The following is a 19229-nucleotide window of genomic DNA, read 5'->3' on the forward strand; positions in this document are numbered from 1 at the left end:
GCTTGTTTTCATGTGGCCAGATGCTACCACAAATTTCGGCAACCGTCTTCCAAGCCTAAGCTGTATAACAGTACGTATGAATGGGTCTCGATTATTTCGAAAAACATTAACCGATTAACTAACTGACGAAGGTACAAATGACACAGACGAAACCCACCAGAGGGAACTTGTCTGAATAAGTTAGTTCTACTTGTTCGCTCCCAAGAAGAACCCCACAAGAAAACAACAAATATGCGGTGAAGCTTGCCCCGCCGCCGTTGTCTAGTGGCTAAGGTACTCGGCTACTGACCCGCAGGTCGCGGGTTCGATTCCCGGCTGCGACGGCTGCATTTCCGATGGAGGCGGAAATGTTGTAGGCCCGTGTGCTCAGATTTGGGTGCACGTTAAAGAACCCCAGGTGGTCGAAATTTCCGGAGCCCTCCACTACGGCGTCTCTCATAATCATATGGTGGTTTTGGGACGTTAAACCCCACAAATCAATCAATGTGGTGAAGCTTCTGTACATTCACACGTGAACAATGCAATACTTGAAGGACATACTAAAGCTTACTGACTAGAAAGATGTTACAAAAGGTCGCTCAGGCAAAAATTGATAGCTGGAAACCTCTGAGTTGTTCAGCTTTTTCTTGTAGCTCCACTGCCTGATGCCGCCAGTACGATTCACTGTCACAATAATATTCTAATGGCACACCTAGGTATCGTAGCGAAGTAGTAATCCATGAAATACCAGCCACAAATTGTGGAGTCACAGGCCATTCGCCGTGCCAGTAACCCACGCACTTGCTCCAGTTTACAAAACTACCACTTGCATTACAATAAAGGTTCACAGTTTTTATGGTGTCAGCGATACTATCATAATCTTTACAAAACACAGCCGTCACTGCTTTTCCACCTCCAAGTGACAAGAAAAGTCTTCGACGATTTCTGGGTCTGTGCGCGTATTACCGGCGCTTTATTGAAAATTTCTCTAACATTTCGGAGCCAGTATCACGCCTCACGCGTGATGACACACCATTTGCCTGGGCTGACGAACAGCAGACTGCCTTTGCAAAACTACAGCACCGGCTGGCTCTCTTCCCCTCCTGTGCTTGGCCACTTCGATGAAGATGCTGACACTGAAATACGCACTGATGCCAGCAATGTTGGTCTTGGAGCTATTTTGGTACAAAGACACGATGGCATTGAACGGGTAATAGCCTACGCAAGTCGCACACCGTCTCGCGCAGAATCTAACTATTCCACATCAGAGAAAGAATGTCTCGCGGTCATTTGGGCAATTACAAAGTTTAGGCCATATCTCTATGGAAGACCATTTAAAGTGGTGACTGACCATCATGCTTTGTGCTGGTTGACCAATCTACGAGACCCTTCAGGACGATTAGCACGATGGAGTCTGCGCCTACAGGAATTTGATGTCACCATCGTGTACAAGTCAGGCAAAAAGCACGAAGACGCCGACACGCTATCACGAGCACCTCTTCAATCCGCCAGTACTAGCACAGAAGAAGACGGCGTCTTCGTGGCAACTCTCAGCGGACCGTATCTGATGTCTCATCAACGAAATGACGCCGATCTAAGAATGATCATAGATCACTTAGAAGGTGGCACTGCACCCATTTCTCATCCGTTGTCGTGAACGTTGCCATCATTTTGCCTACGAAATGATGTCTTATACAAAAGAAACGCCGGTGCCGGTGACAGATCTCATCTTCTCGTCGTGCATGAAGCCCTCCGCGATGACTTCTTATTAGCTTGCCACGACGAGCCCACATCTGGCCATCTGGGCTACTCGAGAACTATGGATCGGGTGCGACAACTCTACTACTGGCCTAAAATGTCTGCCTGTGTCAAACGCTACGTGAAGGGATGCCGTGAATGCCAGTGTTGCAAGACACCACATTTAAAGCCTGCAGGCCATCTACAACCGATCGATCCACCACGTACACCGTTTGAATAAGTGGGGATGGACCTCCTAGGCCCGTTTCCTTTGTCTTCTTCTGGCAACAAATGGATCATTGTCGCAACCGATTACTTGACGCGTTACGCTGAGACGAAGGCGTTGCCACGAGGGACCGCATCTGAAGTTGCCAATTTTCAACATCCTCATGGAGAGCACCATGAAAGGGATTCGGCGTTCGTGGTTTGAACAGCGTGTATTGCAATGGCGTTGCGCCTTCCATACCGGCTGGGTTGAAGCCGCTCGGGACGGCGCTGCCTGGAATAGTTGGGGCCGTCATCTCCTCTGAGAGAAGTCCGAACTCAGGGTCCAGTCCACGGATCCTGCGGCTAGCACGGTGAACAGGCGTAATCACCGGTATGAGGCTTGAGCTTCTTGTACTGGGAGGGGTTCGGTGCATAGGGTACCCAGCACCTCCACCAGTTGTCACGCGTTAAGAGCTCGAAGGAACGTACAAAGGGACGCGACTGTCAAAATCTCAGAGACAAAGAAGGACGTGTCCGCTGGCATTGGTTGCTCGTCTTCCTCTTTCTCGTTCACTGGCACAGAACTGACCCACTGTTCACTGGCACAGAATACCAGGTGGCAATATCATCTGTGTATGCCAGTACCCGTACTTCAGCTGCTTGTAGGTTGTACCCTTCTATGTTACTGCTTTTCATGGCTTTTTAGCAAAATGACTCTATATAAATTGAGAATAGAAGGGAAGACAAAGGACAGCCTTGTCGTACATGTCTGACATTAATTTGTTTCCCAAAAACTTTGTTGATGATTAGCCATGTTTTACATCCAGTATATGCCATTCGAACTGTATCTCGAATTACTTTACCAAAATTGACATAGCCTAACAAATTTCGTGAGGTACTCGGTCAAATGCTTTTTGTAAATCTATCTGGATGATTGCGATGTGATCGTTTGTGGCATCGCAGCAGTCCAATACGCTTCGTGCCTTGTGAATGTTAGTGAATATAGTGTGCCCTTAAATTCCACATGTCTCGTGATCACCTACAATGTTATTATTAACTGTCTGCAGTCTCCTTGCTAACACTTTAATCGAAATCTTGTAGTTGATATTTGATGGACTGATTGGCCTGTACGATTTCACTTCACATAATTTAACTGCGTCTTCAGTTTTTGGAATTGATATAGTATGAGATAGCAGAAAAAAAGGTGGCAAAACCTTTATGTATAAAGCTTTGTTATAAATGAATCGGTTATAAATGAATCGGAAGCTTTGCCCCCATATGTTGCACTGACATAACTGATAAAGCCACCTGGAGTCTCGCTTAATAGCAATATTGCCGTGTATGTGTGCTTGTAATGGCTGCACATTAAAATTCTGGACTTCAGACCCTTTGGCCTTTCACACGGTATCTCTGTGCATATCAAGCACCATCTGTGTGTCTTGGTGTTCTTTTAAATGCATGGTCATACAAGCCGTGACAGCTTCTTTGCTTGGCAGAAGTATTGCATGTTTGAGAATACCGACCAAGATCATAATAACTTCCTTAAATATATTTGCCACTGTCGTTCGATGAATTCCAAAAAGCACAGCTACCAAGATGAATGATGTGTCATGGTAGAGTTTCATGAAGCACAGGAAAGCAGCGTCCTCATTAGAAATGCAGAAGTTTCTAGCGTTTCCCGAGAGACGGGCTTCAGTAAGCATTTCACAGATGTCGTAGAATAGCTCGAAGCAACCTATTCCACTCATCAGTGGAGCTTTCTCATTTTCTACTTTGCTAATGGTGATTAGCTGTTGCCTGCTGGTGATACGAAAATTCAGTGTGTTCACCTGGACTCCTACGCCATTCAAGTGCTGTAGCTCCTTAGGAACACCTGTTAAGAAACAGAAATAGGGCAGACACGGTGCCTTCACATACAGTAAAGGTATATGAAGGCACAGAGCATATTTTAAAGGACAAAACTTACTAGCTTCAACAGCTTCATCATTGTGTATTGTTTCAAGAACTTCGAATGGCATGCTTGCTTCATCTTCATTTGTAGAGGCTGGTAGGAAAATAATGCGAGCCTTAAGAGCGAGCAGGCTCAGTTGTCACACTACGTGGATTTATGCGCCAAGACTGCCTTTATACTTGCAAACAAATTTGGAACAACCTGGAAACTAACGCTACACTGCCGTAACAAGAGGGGCTGGAGCTTGGAGAAATAAGTTGTTTCCCAAAACTAACAAATGGACAAAAGGTTATCTCTGTATTCTTTTATATGTACTGTGGTATTCCAGAATGCATCTGAGCAAGAGAGAGCGAAATATATTCATGGGAAACTGGAGAGATTTGCCTGGTTTTTCACCTGACAGGCTTCAGTTGCCGAGTGATGACAATGATATACACAATGATAAACACGGATAACAGTCACATAACACATAAAGTGGCTCACACGCACTGCAGTATTTACAGCGCGTGTGAGTGACTTTATATGTTATGTAACTGTCACGCAATGCTTCTGTAGCAGGTAATAGCAACAGCGATGTGACCGTTCCACTCTATACATTCAGCAGGTACAGCTTGTTGCAAGGTTAATATTATTGCAACGCCAGAGGTAAAAAATTATACTGCATACTCACTGCATGGTTCTCCCCCTTCTAGCATTTTCGTGAACATTGCTTCACTGTTATTGGCTGACAGGGCTGCAAAAGATTTGACATATTCAATGATGATAATTCAGTTTCTCAGAACACAGCGTGTTACAAATGAATATATCTTTTTGTGCAGTGCATCACTAGTGACAGTGAACATGAGGAAATGTTTAATAATCCCCGAGTAATTCTGCCTCTCTGGCATTCACAAATAATGCATGGAGTAGTTAGTGTAGTTTGTGTAGGTCAGCTGTTTGCATTACTGTTTTGACAGCTGCTTTGATTGGTAAGAAATGGCATCTAGAAATGCAAGGTCACACAAGCCCGCGTTGTATCGCAGCCCAATGTCTATTGCTCGTGCATTGTCTGATGTGCTTCCTTTTATGCCAAGCTTGCTGTCATGTCGCGATATTGAGGCCAACCAAGGCCCTACTGAAAAGGACCTTTTGGTGAAATTGCTTGAAAGACAGAGTAGCATAATGACTACCATGAATCAAAATAAGATGGAATCTGACATAACCGATATGAAGGATAGACTGGGCAGTTTAGAGATTAGCGCGTCTGTTTTAAAGTCCTTAGCACCTGAGCTTGATAGCATGAAACCAACTTTCACTGCCTTGGAAACACAAGTGTCATTTTTGCAGAATAAGTTAGATGATCTTGAAACTAGGGGTCGTCACAATAATTTGATTATTTATGGAATACAAGAGAATGACACTGAAACATTGGAAAGCCTAACAAAAATACTGCAAAAGAACTTATTCAAGAACAAGATAGGACTCCGTGTTAGTGGCAACAAAAGGTTCCACAGACTAGGCAAAAAGACTGGCAGGAGCCACCTAGTGATAATAAAACTTGTGGATTATAGTGAAAAAGTCACCATTCTTAAGGCTTGCTCAAAGCTGAAAGGGACGAAGCTTTTTCTAACAAAAGACTTCTCATTCAGCCTAAGCCAAATCAGGAGGAAATTATGGCATTTGAAACAGAAGAAAGAAAACAATGCTAAGGTCAAGTTAATTTTTGACAAGCTGAGTACAGATGGTATAATGTTTGGTTGGGACGAAACCACATATAAACACTTTTCAAATTTTTAAAAGGAAAGTACTTGTTAATGTCAGCAGCTGGCCCCTCGCAATATTTATCATGAATTTCTACAGTGTTGCCAATAAAACTGCACAACTAGAGAGCATGTTTTTACTAGAGCCAGATATAGTCGCACTAACTGAAACTTGGTTAAGCGGGGTACATTTGCCAGTTAATTTGTACCAAGAAATTATAAGGTGCTGCGTAAGGATCGCGACAGAACAGGTGGGTCAGGGACATTGCAGTACTGTATAAGCCGTCGATATTACTACATTTAATGCCCGAAGCTCCAGATGTAAAAAGCATCTTTTGTAAACTATACATGAATAACCTCAAATACGTTCTTGGAACCATCTACAGGCCTCCGAATTCCATTGTTGATTACTTGGATCGCTTGTCAACCTATATAAATTCATACATATTAAAGATGACAAACTGATTGGCGATTTCAACCTGCCAAATATAAACTGGGGAAAGTTTTCCTCGTATTCAGCTCAAAGTGCTGAAAATGTCATGGCTGATCTAGCTTATGAATTTGACCTGCTCGAAGTTGTTAGGAATTCACAAGAATTAAAGATCATCCAAGAACCATTCTTGATCTATTCCTTCTTAGCGGTAGCATAAAAAAAAACATCTCATCTTCTGTAATACCAGGTATTTCAGACCATAAAGCGGTTGTTCTTACACTTAACAATGTCTTGACCAAACAAGGTAATAAAGCTCAATCCTTTCCTAAGTTTTCACGAGCACAGGATGAATGCATAATTTATATGCTAGCTTTGAATTACGATCACTTTGCGAGCTTTAGTTGTGTGGTTGACCTCTGGCATTTTTTCAGGAGTTTGGTTCTTGATTGTGTAGAGCGTTTCGTTTTTAAAATAGTGAAGAAGTCTGAGCGTCGCAATCCCTGGATTACGCGAGAGACATTACAAATGAGACAGAAGTTTCAGCGGTTGAAAAAGAAACAAGTGAAAAGGCATAATGATGAGCAGTTGCAAGAAGCAATTGATAAGCTGTTTTCAAAAGTTGAAGAAAAAATTCTCAGAAATAAACACTACCACCACAACACATTATAGCTAGACTCTATTTAATCATCTTCCGAACGGTTCTGGAGCGTTGTGATGCCCGCTTCTTCATCTTCTGACTTCTTTTTTGTAAGTGGTAAAAGTGTGCTTGTTGAAAAAATAGTGTGTGCTGAATATAATGACCATTTCAAAAGTGTATTTACAAGTGATGATTGTTGTCTACCATGCTTCTCTCCAAAACTGTCTTCCCTTCCTGATCTTGCTATTTTGGAACATGGCATTCTAAATTTACTGTTAAAACTTGATATAAAAAAGAAATCCCCAGCACTTGATGGTATCACGAACTGTGTTTTAAAGTGTTCTGCATGATGGTGTGCAAAATACTTGCATGTTCTGTTTACAAGATCTGTCAATGAAAGAACATTACTGGAAGAGTGTAAAGTTGCTAGGTGAAGCCTTTGCGTAAATCAGGGGACGAAGCTTGCATAAAAAACTAGACTAATTTAATTAACTTCAACTACCTGCAAGTTCTTGGAGCATATCATTTACAAATGTACAATTAGTTTTCCCAATGAACATAAAGTGCTAACAGATATGCAGCATGGTTTTAGAAATGGCCACTCGAATATCATGCAGCTCGTTGAGATTGTACATGACTTCGCTAGCACTATGAACAGGGAAGAAGGAATGTCATTTATGGATTTTAGTGAAGCATTCGATAAAGTTTCGCATGTTAAACCTTTCCAGAAGCTGCGAGCTGTGTGAGAAAATGACAAAATTATAGGATGGATAACAGCCTATCTAAGTGGCTACCGTCAATTCCTTGATGGCGATGGAACAGTGTCAAATATAGTTCTTATCAAGTCTAGCGTCCCACAGGAATTCGTCCTAGGACCACTTTTCTTTTTTTTATATATCAATGATGTAGTCGCTAACTTATCCATAAAAGTCAGGCGTTACGCGGACGACTGCGTGCTATATAAGGAAGTAACGACTGAGGAAAACGACGATAGCTTAAACAGGTATTTTAATAAGGTAGTTCACTGGTGTAAGATGGCAAATGTGCATCAATTTTGAAAAGACCGTGTACATACGGGTCACATTAAAAAAGAAGCCTCTAATATATTCCTATGGCACGGAAGACCTTCTTTTGTCAGAAGTTACTCAATATAATTACTTAGTCCTCCACATAGCAAGTGATCTCTCGTGGACAAAACACCTTCAGAAAGCGCTAGGAAACTGCAGGCGTTAGTTGTTCCTTTTAAGGCGTGCATTAAAATTGTCCACACCAGCAGTACGTTTGTTGGCATATGAAACACTCGTCCGTCCTGTTTTAGAATAAGCCGTCAGCATATGGGACCCGCTCACTAAAACTGACATATAAAATTTAGAAAGCTTACAGAAAAAAGCCGTTAGATTCATCTACAATACGTAAGGCCACACTTCAGTCACTAGCCTCTTATCTCAAAGTGGCCTACCTGCTATAAGTTTTCTAAATCTTGTATGTAATCTAAAATTCTTTTTTCAGTTGATGAAAGGTCAGTACAAGATAGACACATCAAATCTTGCATGTACGACAGGTTACGCTACTAGGCACACACACTCACTAGCCGTTGCTCCATTCACTACACGTCTCAACTGTTACAAGTACTCTTCCTTTCCAAGAATGATAGTCGATTGGAATAAACTGACTGATAAAACTGTTATACACGACTCACTATCAGAATTTGAGTCACACCTTCATTAGTAATCAGTTTTCTTGTCCAGCCGAGATGTTTCATGAGCTTTTGTTTCTTTTTTTTACTTGTGCTAATGGATTCTTTGTTCGATTTGAAATTTGTTGAAATAACGTCGCTTGCCTTTGTTTTTCTCTAAAGCATGTGTATAAAGATATTCATATGTTCGATTCTCATTGTTATTTTTCTGTTGAGTTCACCTGTTATGTACTGCGCTGCCAAGGTCTCGAAGAAAAATCACAGTATCTTTAAATAAATAAATAAAAGCAGGAGGGGGCGAGGGGTTGTGGGGCAGTTGCTGGTGTGGTTGGAGAAGGGGGCAAGTGCCGCTTTGTTGCACCCTGTGGCGGATGCAAATTACGACTGCAGTCAATGCCTCTTAGTTTTTCTAGGAGATGTTGCTGCAGTTTGTCCTAATAATTTTGGTTCAATGAGATAGACATCACGTAGCAGCCATCATTGTGAATCACACAACGTTAAATAATTATCACTGGTTTGTTATACAGTGCTCAGGGCCGCACTGTGGCAAAGGCACGCTAGTTTCTGTTCTCGCACGCGGCATAACAAAAAACTCAAGGAGCTCCGCTTTTCAAAATTGCTCTCACGTGAAAACCTTCAAAGAATGTGCAGCTTTTTGTTGGGGCACGCGGGCCCTTCGGGGTGCAGGATAGGTAGTAACGAGGAAAGCAACCAGGGGGACTCTTTGACAGGTGGTATAGAGAGATACGATTCCAAAGTGGCACCAATATCTAAGACACATAGAGTCTGGGGGAGAAATTGACGTAGGCACAAGGGCTGAGCAAATTCAGTTGTAGGGTATATTAATCTGCAGGGTTGAAGGATAAGGTTGAAATGGGGAGAGATAGAAGAACTGCTGAGGGAGGAGAAGCTGATAGTATATGGGTTTGTAGAAGCAAGTCTTAGGTACATGAAACAACCATCTAGCAATCTGGACGACGCATGGGAATATTGTAATAAAATAGAAGGCAGCAGAAAGGAGGGAGGTATTGGGGCATTCATTCATAAAAGTGCAGACTGGCAAAGGGTCAAGCAAGAGTGTGGGGAATATTTATGGCTAAAAGGGAAAGTGGCAGGGCAGATCATGCTCCTGGGTTCAGTATACTTGCGGGCAGAGTCAAAAGCAAGAGAGGAAAACCAAGAAATGGCGCAGTGCATAGAAAATTACATTGATGAACGAGGACAAGAATGCGAGATAATTATAATAAAAGATATGAATGCGCACATAGAAGATATAGATAGAAAGACTGACCCAAGAGGCAGAATGCTAATGGATATGCAATAAAAGCATGATTTAATCATTTGCAACAATACCAAGAAGTGCGAAGGGCAGATAACATGGGAGGTAGGAAGGCTGCATTCAACGATAGATTACGCAATGATGTCACATAGGATGTATGATCGGCTAAGAGTGATGAACATAGATGAATGTGGGTCCACTAGATTTGATAATATTGTGTAATGTAATAATTCTTTCATAATAATTAATATTTTTTGATAATATTCGGTGATAAGATTTGATAATATTCTGTAAAGGGCTTCACCCTATAGTCCAAGGTAATGGCGCGGAATTTCTCAAAGCATTGCGGTTTAGGGACAGTGAAGGGAAAATAGACTTTGAACGAATAGAAATAACCAGGAGGAGGCTAACTGATTGGTAGCTACAATCAAGACGCGAGTGAAATTCAATACTTCAACACATAGTGATAGTACTTAACTTTATAGCTAGGTGGCGTGAGTCGCCGCCCGATATAAAGGGCACAGCAAGATAAATCCATCCATCCATCCACAAGTTTTTCTTCAAAAGCTCCCTTCAGCCACAGTGAGCTATCTGCGCCGGTAGTTCCACAAGTTTTTGATCAGTGGTTTGTCATGCTCTCGTGGACAGGCTGCATCACTTTAGCTGTATTAGTGGCCGATCACCGAGCGACAGATATTAGCACAAGGAATACGACGAATACAGGAAAAAAGACCGTCCCGGCCACGGCAGGTAAAGCCCGTGTACTATGCAATGTTACTGCACATTAGAGAACACCAGATGGTTAAAAATTTCTTAAGCCCTCCGCTTCGGCGTGGCTCATAATCGTATCGTGGTTTTTTCCCGTAAAACCCCAGATATTATTATTATTCTTAAGAACGATCTGCCAAAGTGGAATAATGGCTAGGGTGCTCGGCTGCTTACCGCAAGGTCTCGAGTTTGACCCCAGCCGCGATGGTCGCAATTCAATGAAGGTGAAATGGTAGAGGCTGGTGTGTTGTGTGATGTCAGTGCTCGTTAAAGAACACCGGATCGACGAAATTTTCGGAGGCCTGCACTACGGCTTCCCTCGTAATCATATTGTGGTTTTGGGACATAAAACCGCACATAATATTGTGAACGAAGAGTTATATTGTATCTATATCGTTGATTCACTGTGATTTTCTTTTTCACGAGTTAATTTAAGCCTAGTGAGATCTAAATTTACCCCTGAATACGGACGATAATGGGCTACATTTGCAGATTTCGAGGTATTTTTGTGACAAGGGCATGCTGGCGAAAACAAAGTTGTTGGAGCAAGCCAAGAGATATTGTGAGTAGCGAAAAACTATGTTTTTCTGTTTCCCTCTTAAAGAAAAAAGAAAAAAAAAACCTCTGCATGTGTATTAGATGTGCCCCGTTAGACAAGTGTAGTGTATGAAGTGAAGCAATGTCTATGGCAAAGGTAGTTATGCACTACAAACTACCTCAAGAATTAATTGTATGAAGGCAGATGGTTTTACATACATACAATCTATTAGATACATGTGATGAGTGTGGCTGTCCTATTAAGGACAGCCAAGCAATTTGGGAAGCAGAAGATCCTCGTCTTGATGTCGCTCGTACGACAACTTTACATTGCATTAATAATGTTATTGGGAATAATTAAAATGTAGTGGCTCTAAATTCAGTGTCAAGCCAAGATTCTTCTCGGAGCAACTAAATGCTGTGCATACACAGCCCTGATTGGACAAGAAAGCACTGCCTTTGGCTGCACTGTCAACAGCTTGTGAAACGGAGTATAGATTGGAGCAGAGAATAAGCTTAAATTCTGCTTTGGAGCGATCTATTTTGATAGGTCAATATGTAAAGTGTGGGAAAGTATCTGAAATAACATGGTTTTGAAATCATTCAGCAATGATAGCCATCTACTGCCATGCCAAATATAGAGTTGATACATGTCTCAAGAACCTGTAAACGTTAGCTATACACAGCCACTATAATCTAATATATATACACAAGGCTATATGTGACACACACTTAACCGTTGCCAGCAGGAAAATTGAAAGCAAATAGAGGAGAGGAGAAGACAGGAAACAATAAAAGTGAAAAAAAAAGATGATGTGTATAGAGAGACGAGAAAAGGTGGCTACCGGCTTTCCCTTGGTGGGTCAGCTCAGGTGTGCTCTCTACGTGAAGCCGGCCAGGGGTATGTTGCCTCTTCCAAGGGGCTTCGAAAAGGTCCGAGCACCCAGTTTCAGCTTAACTCCCACCACACCTTTCCTCTAGACTCAACCCACACAGCTAGGAGTGAGAGGGTGTGTCACCAGTCGCTGTGATGTCATAATTTTTACGGCATCTACTAGGGCCAACATAGTTCCTAATCGGTAAAGACAAAGTACATTGTCTGCCGGGAGAGCCAAAGACTGAACACACCAAGTTTAAGAAAATTTCATCCAAGTTCCAGCCTGTCTGCTGCTTGCCTGCACATAGTCTTACGACTAGTTCCATGATAATAATAATATTCTAATCTTTAAAGAAATATTATTGCTCATATGCCCTCCCTGCTGTAATCTCTGATGAGATTGGCAGTATTGTTAAATAAATAACAATAGTTGCTGGGGTTTAACATCCTAAGACCAAGATAAAATTATGAGCGATGACGCAGCGGAGAGCTCTGAAAATTGCAACCAACTTTGATTTCTCAACGTGCACCTAAATCTAAGCCCACGAGTCTCAAGCACTGTCCCTTCGATTGAAAATACGGCCACCGCGGCCAAGATTTGACCCAGCCGCGGTGAATGCGTTGCGCCAAGGTAATAATCTGTGCGTGAGTAATTTGTGCCAAGGTAATAGAGAGAACTAAAAAACATGTCAGGGAGATGAATGAAACTGGTTTGATTAGAAAGGCAAGTCACTTGTGCATCAGCACACCTTTCACTATTTTATCATCCGAAGTAACAGTTTCTGAGCATGTACACTTGATGTTGGCATATCAGTTTTGTGATGTCATGAAAGAAACTGATGTACACTTGATGTTGGCATATCAGTTTTGTGATGTCATGAAAGAAAGTGCCAAAATTGTGGAGTTTTGTGAATAAATGATTAGTTGGATGTAAGGGCTTGTGTTGTCATCACCTCTTTCTGTCCATTTGTGCACATTTAAGTGTTCTGATCTGATACTGTATTGCAGCCAAATTGATGCCCCTTCCCTCCCCTCCACTCACATACACAAAAAGCTTAGTCATTCTTACCGATGTTTTGTTCCTTTCTGTTATGCATACCCTTTCTTGGAGTCTCCATAAAGAAGACTTGCAGAAATTGGGGCACCTTGTCCCATTGTACTTTTTAGGACACGACCTGTGAATAATGTGTTTTTTTAATAAAGCCGCAGTCGCATCACAATGACAAGAGCAAATTATACTTGGACTGTTTGAAGTAATAGCACCCTTGTGAAGGAATGTTGTAGCACCTGAAAGTTTAGCTGGAAGCTTATCGATGGCTGCAAGAGCAATGTTAACCCCATATCTACTTTCTTTAGCCCGTGCATTAAAATATGCGTTTCTTTTTTAGTTTACTCCTTCCCACAGTTATGTTTGAACTTGATTAACTGATGGACTTTACTTTTTAAGCATTCTGCGGCGGCTACTCAAACACAAGGCCAAAAACACAATAATTGTTTTGATCAAAGGTTTAGCAACAGTTTTTATTATTAAGGGGAGTACTGCCAGCACAGATTCTCAAATGCAGAGGCAATGCCTAGAAAATGTTTGGCACCACTCTGAGGCTTTCTTTTTTCGCTAATTAACCCAGCCCTGTGCTTGCTGCAAGTTCATTATCCAGGAAAACTTGCTATCTCACCTGCTCACCTAACTTCTTGCTTCCCTTTTTTACAAGCATAATATCCTCCAAATAAATGCACAAAAGCGTAATCTGCGCATAAAGGCTGGCGTTAACTTTATGCAGACACTATTTCATGATTGAGGACCTGAGGTACGACGTGGCAATGCTACGGTCTAAAACAATAAAATGCTTAAATCAAAAGATTTAGCAACAGTTTTATTATCTATGGGAGTATTGCCAGCACAGATCCTCAAGTACGGAGACAATGTCTAGAAAATCTTTCACATATTTCTGAGGCTTTCCTTAAGAAAATCTTAACTCTCCTCCATTGTTTGCGAAATGGTTGCCCACTAGAAGGGCACAGTGTGCCTTTTCAGTTGACAGTCGCATTTTCACTGTATTGTTATTTTCGGTTCTCTGTCCCTGCATGTCTCACCTTCTTTCCTGTTGAATTTCGGTAAACTAGCTCAATTTTCTGTGGTGATGTGCATGCATTAAATATAAAAACAATTGCATTACATGTGAACGTTGTGCACTTTCTTAACATAGTACAGGTAATCTATACTGCAGCCCTATCACTATCGCTGCAACGAGCACTGTTGTGTTGGCAATGATGTGGAAACTAACTCAATTGAAATAATTCAGAATTGATGTCAATTACAAGATTTAAAAAAATTATGAGGAAACCAGGGTCTAAGAGCAGCCGCATCACAATGCTGGTTAGCGCTACACGCTAACCAGCATGTAGCTCACGAAAGGAAGCGGTAACGGTTGTTCAACGACGGTGTTCCCGTCGATGGCGGTGCTCGAAGAAAAGAAAAAGCAGTCCTGTGCCGAAAGTGCCTTCACTTACGCCGCCACCGCTACAACCACCGCCGCCACGACCACAGAGACCTCCCCCGCCCCCACCACCTGGTGGGGTACGTCCAGAGGTGCCGGAAGACACTGTGGTGCAACAGAGAACATCCGGCTCTAACTGGCCCGCTTTACCGCGGGTACACGTGTCTACGGAACCACAATATCGACAGTCAACAACGGATATGCCCCCAGAAGCAGTCAGTCCGCCCAATAGGTACACGTTTTTTTCTGTATTGAGGTCATTCATGAGTGTTATTCGCACTCTATTAGATAGTCTACAGATCCCTGCCGATAAATGCGCGCTGCAAATCTTGGACACACTAGAACGAGTTCTTGCCGGACTTCAGTAATAAGATGGCGCACCATAGACCACATCAGCCTTTCCGAGAAAAAGTCAAGCGTGCTTCCATAATTCAGTGGAACGCAAGAGGTCTACAGTCAAGAATGCCTGAGCTCAGACAATTCATTTTCGAAAGTAAGTTTCCCATCATCATCATTTGTGAACGGAATTTTTCAAAAATACCTCGACTGTCGGGATATGAATCGTTCGTTTCTTCATCGTGCATTGAGCGAAGTCAAGTTGCTGTGTACATCCGTAAAAACTCACGTTCTCCAAAGAGTAGAGTCTCACAATGGAAAACACTGCGTGTGTCTATATGTTAAAAAGAAGAAGTTGGCGTTTACGCTGATAGGCGCATATATAGCGCCGTCACGTCGACTAGATCTACAGATATTAAATGGTATATTTACAACGATTCCAGCACCTTGGATATTGATTCCAGCACCTTGGATATGGACAGCGCTGTCTCCTGGACATTTTCAATAAGTCTTAGTATGATGGAATGGTGCCTAATGAGTGGAAGTGTAATCGTCTGGTGCCTTTGCTGAAGCCCGGAAAGTCTCCATTCGATTAGGCATCATACCGGCCTATAGCACTAGCAAGCTGCGTTGGCAAGGTGATGGAGAGGATGCTGCTTATACGCATGGAATGGTACCTGGAACATTATAACATCTATCCTGATGCTATGGCTAGATTTCGACGAGGTCGGTCCTCAGTTGATAGCGTTATTGACTTAGTGACCTCTGTTCAGCATCAGAAAGCTCAGAAGCGGCTGTCGGTAGCTCTGTCCTTAAACGTGAAGGGCGCCTATGACAACGTGACCCATGAGGCTGTTCTCAATGCTCTTGAAGCAGCTGAACTTGGAGGTCGCGTCTTTCGATGGGTAAGAAGCTACCTCACAAAGAGATCCATTTTCGTTCTAACCGAAAATGGGTCTACGAATAAGTATTTTACAAGTCGTGGGGTGCCACAAGGCAGTGTTTTGAGTCTGACTTTTTTCAACCTGGTTCTCGTGGGGCTCACCGGAATGCTGCCACAGATGGCTTATATATCTCTCTACGCTGATGATATCTGCATTTGGGTGTCTGGCGTGACACGGCCTCAAGTGCGCGCAAGAATACAGGAAGCGGCAACAATGACATCGACATACCTTCGCCAGCAAGGTTTGACTATCGCGACAGAAAAATGCGCAGTGGTGGCGTTTACACGCGAACCGATGTATTTCTACCCATTGTGCATGGATGGCAGATCAATGCCATATAAGAGCACTCATAGATTCTTAGGTTTCATCGTAGATCGTGAGCTAACCTGGAGTCCGCAGGTCACATACCTGAAGAAAAAGCTCATTGGCATTGAGAATGTATTCAAGTTCATCGCCGGAAAATCATGGGGCCCATCCGTGCATTCCATGTTGCAGCTTTACACAGCCCTCTTTCTCGGAACTTTCCGGTACAGCCTTCTTGTCCTGTCCAACACGTGCAAGACTAACATCCGTGCACTGCAAAGCGTACAAGCCCAAGCACTTCGGACATGCCTCGCCTTCCAAGATGCTCATCGACAGTGTCAACCATTGTTATTGCACAAGAACAACCGGTTACAACGCATATCATTGTCGAGACGCTGAGAGCGCACATTCGGCATTTATCACGGCTACCGTCACATCATTTGGCGTGTTTGACAGCTCGGAGGCCCCATTCTTCGTACTGCGGTATTGTGACAAAACATCAGGACATACTACCGCCTGGCTTCAAACTTGCGATGCATGCAGAAGTTGCACTATGGAGTCTTCGTCAACCTGACGTGCTCTTATCAGTTCCTGGAATCGTTAAGAAGGCACGCATGTCAACGCTAGCCCTGAAGCAATTGACTTTGCGCCTGTTGGACGAAAGGTACTTCGACCGCAAACATGTTCACACCGATGGCTCCACTAATTCCAACAGCTCTACAGGAGCAGTGGTTGTTCCATCTGAAAATGTGTTGCTTCAGTACAAGTTTTCTCACACCATGACGTCGACAGCAGCAGAGCTCGCAGCACTTCAAGGTGCAGTAAAGTACATTCTTCGGCAGCAACCTAACCAATCTTTTGCGACTCCAGGTCAGCCTTACAGTCACTACGGTTTGTTATGCAGCACGAGTTACACGAACAATCAGTATATCAGATAAGGCACGACTACCACGAAGCGCTCAAGGAAGGTCACGATATTGTATTTCAGTGGTTGCCGAGTCATTGCGGAATCGTCGGCAATGACCGCGCAGATGAAGCTGCTCGATCGGCTCATGACCAACACCAGCGCACGCCCATACCGCTCTTGAGAACGGATGCTGCAAAGCTACTACAATCACTTGCTCGCCGTATAACTCTCCTACAATGGAATACGCAGGGTTTCTCCAACACGCACCTGTATTCGATCGACCCAAATTTGCAACTTCGTTTGCCATCCGGGCTCCCACGATGCGCTGAAACTTTACTGTGTCGCATGAGGTTGGGCGCGGCATTTACAATTTCGTACTTTCGTCTCCTTGGAATGGCGAGCACTTCGGCATGCAACATCTGCGCCTGCGAGGAAACGCTTGAGCACATTCTATGTCATTGCCCAGCATATACCAGACCGAACGACGTATTATGGAAGCCAAGCTCTGTCAGCTGAATTCACGGCCGCTTACAGAAGAGAAGATCCTGGAACCTTGGCCGACGTCTTTCCATACGCGCAAACCCACGAAAGCCCTCTTGTACTTTTTAAGAACCACCAGACTTCACGACCGCTTGTGAAAGAACTGTGCGAGACCGTGCTGTGTAATCTCGAGCTGACTATTCATGCTTCTCTTTCTTACTCCTCTTCTTTTCCATCTCTTTCCGTTCTATTATTTTTCTTTTCTCCCACCCCAAGTGTAGGGTAGCCAACCGAGCCCAGCTTGGTTAACCTCCCTGCCTTTCCTCTCTTTTTATCTCTCTCTCTCTCCCTCTTCACCTTCGCAACAACTTTAAAATCTATATAATTCCAACTTGTAAATAAGCGCGCGGTAGAGATTATCACAGGCGTTCGAAAGGTTATACTCAAGGGGGTTGGAGAGCTCGCAATGCCTACTGGGACATTAAAGCTGCTGACGGCAGCTTGTAGACCCGGATGACGTTTCCAGACTAGAAGGAATAATAAACGTGAAGTTTCACCTGCGTCTTCCCCCGTTCCCCTCTGTTCGTCGAGTGAGAAATAAAACGAGCTCCGCGATGGATACAAAGATGAAAACGAAGCGATGACGTGCTCCTCGCAAAGGCCTGCCGTTGGTCTCCCGGCTTTTCGGTGGTGAAGAAGGGAACAGTTCATTGAATGCAACATCAGGGTTATCTGGTCTCCGCTGTTCGCGACTCCAAGTGAGCGCTCGCCACCTAGCGGCCACGCTTGGAAACGGCTCTAACAGGGTCAACCTTGAAAGCAGACGTGTTACCAGGTGGAGCACGTTGAGAAGCAGCCGCATTGATTGATTGATATGTGTGGTTTAACGTCCCAAAACCACCATATGATTATGAGAGACGCCGTAGTGGAGGGCTCCGGAAATTTCGACCACCTGGAGTTCTTTAACGTGCACCCAAATCTGAGTACACGGGCCTACAACATTTCCGCCTCCATCGGAAATGCAGCCGCCGCAGCCGGGATTTGAACCCGCGCCCTGCGGGTCAGCAGCCGAGTACCTTAGCCACTAGACCACCGCGGCGGGGCGAGCCGCATTGTTCCTTGCTTTTCGACATGCAGCTCGCGCGAGCCTGAAAAAGAAAGGGATATCCAGAGACCATTGCAGCGGGTTGCAATGCGTGGCTATCATGGTGGAACGATGGCAACGTATCACTCTCTTGCTTCCTGACGGATCCGGACGATACGCGATGGAGAACTCCGCACAAAAACAGCAACAACATACGCCTTGGGAAGATGGTGGCGGACACGGTGTTTGTTTTAATCAAATCGCTCACGACGACATAATCATCCTCGGTGAGTACCCCATTATTTAGCTTGTGTACATTCTTATCAAAATTCGGGCTTCTCTAAGCACCGAATATAGTCTCGCTCATATAAGCAAGTGGTTGGGGAATTCGTTGCATTTCGTGTGTGACTATTTACCGCATATACTTGTTTTCTGTGTTAATGGTAGTGCTAGTCATTCCCGAATCGAGCTCCTGTAATCCTTCCTCCCGAACAATCTTGATTTATCATGTGTGCGTACGTGCGCACACAAACACAAAGGTCGCGCGTACGTAGCGTGTGCGTATATATGTATGTTTGCACGTAGATACATCATGTCCGTCCATTCGTAAGGTGAGTAGTGTGCGTGCATATATTTGCTTTGAATATCAACAACTGCCGACACGAACAAGCAAATGTTAGGAAGCACACGACCTTAGTCATTAGAAACCTAATAACATGGATTGGTGAACGGAAAGAAAGGAACGCTCCTATTACAATCGAAGCTACGGTTCGCCTTACCTCCTTTCCGTAATTATCTGAATGACATGCGTATTCAGTTCACTACTCCTGCTGAAGT

At 43.6% G+C, this 19229-nt stretch overlaps 2 long non-coding RNA genes and 1 pseudogene across 3 annotated transcripts in view; 1 reads left to right on the forward strand and 2 right to left on the reverse strand.

The window, feature by feature from the left end:
• Nucleotides 1–1086: 1086 nt before the first annotated feature.
• Nucleotides 1087–4507, reverse strand: LOC142777509 (uncharacterized; annotated as a pseudogene).
• Nucleotides 4508–4544: 37 nt separating this feature from the next.
• Nucleotides 4545–18420, reverse strand: LOC142777511 (uncharacterized). Of its 2 annotated transcripts, XR_012888148.1 has the most exons (3): nt 17096–18420; nt 12910–13015; nt 4545–4607 (listed from the first exon to the last, which is right to left on the reverse strand). It is a non-coding gene; the product is annotated as an uncharacterized LOC142777511 (long non-coding RNA). The 2 variants fall into 2 exon arrangements; XR_012888147.1 differs by lacking the exon at nt 17096–18420 and having other exon boundaries at nt 12910–13347.
• LOC142777510 (uncharacterized) overlaps nt 8742–19229 on the forward strand; it is a 31272-nt gene continuing 20784 nt past the window's right edge. The window contains exons 1-2 of the long non-coding RNA XR_012888146.1: nt 8742–10408; nt 10919–10988. This is a non-coding gene — a long non-coding RNA (uncharacterized LOC142777510). The remainder of the gene's footprint in view (nt 10409–10918; nt 10989–19229) is intronic.

This window comes from Rhipicephalus microplus, chromosome X, assembly GCF_043290135.1.
Source record: "Rhipicephalus microplus isolate Deutch F79 chromosome X, USDA_Rmic, whole genome shotgun sequence".
Lineage (NCBI taxonomy): Eukaryota > Metazoa > Arthropoda > Arachnida > Ixodida > Ixodidae > Rhipicephalus > Rhipicephalus microplus.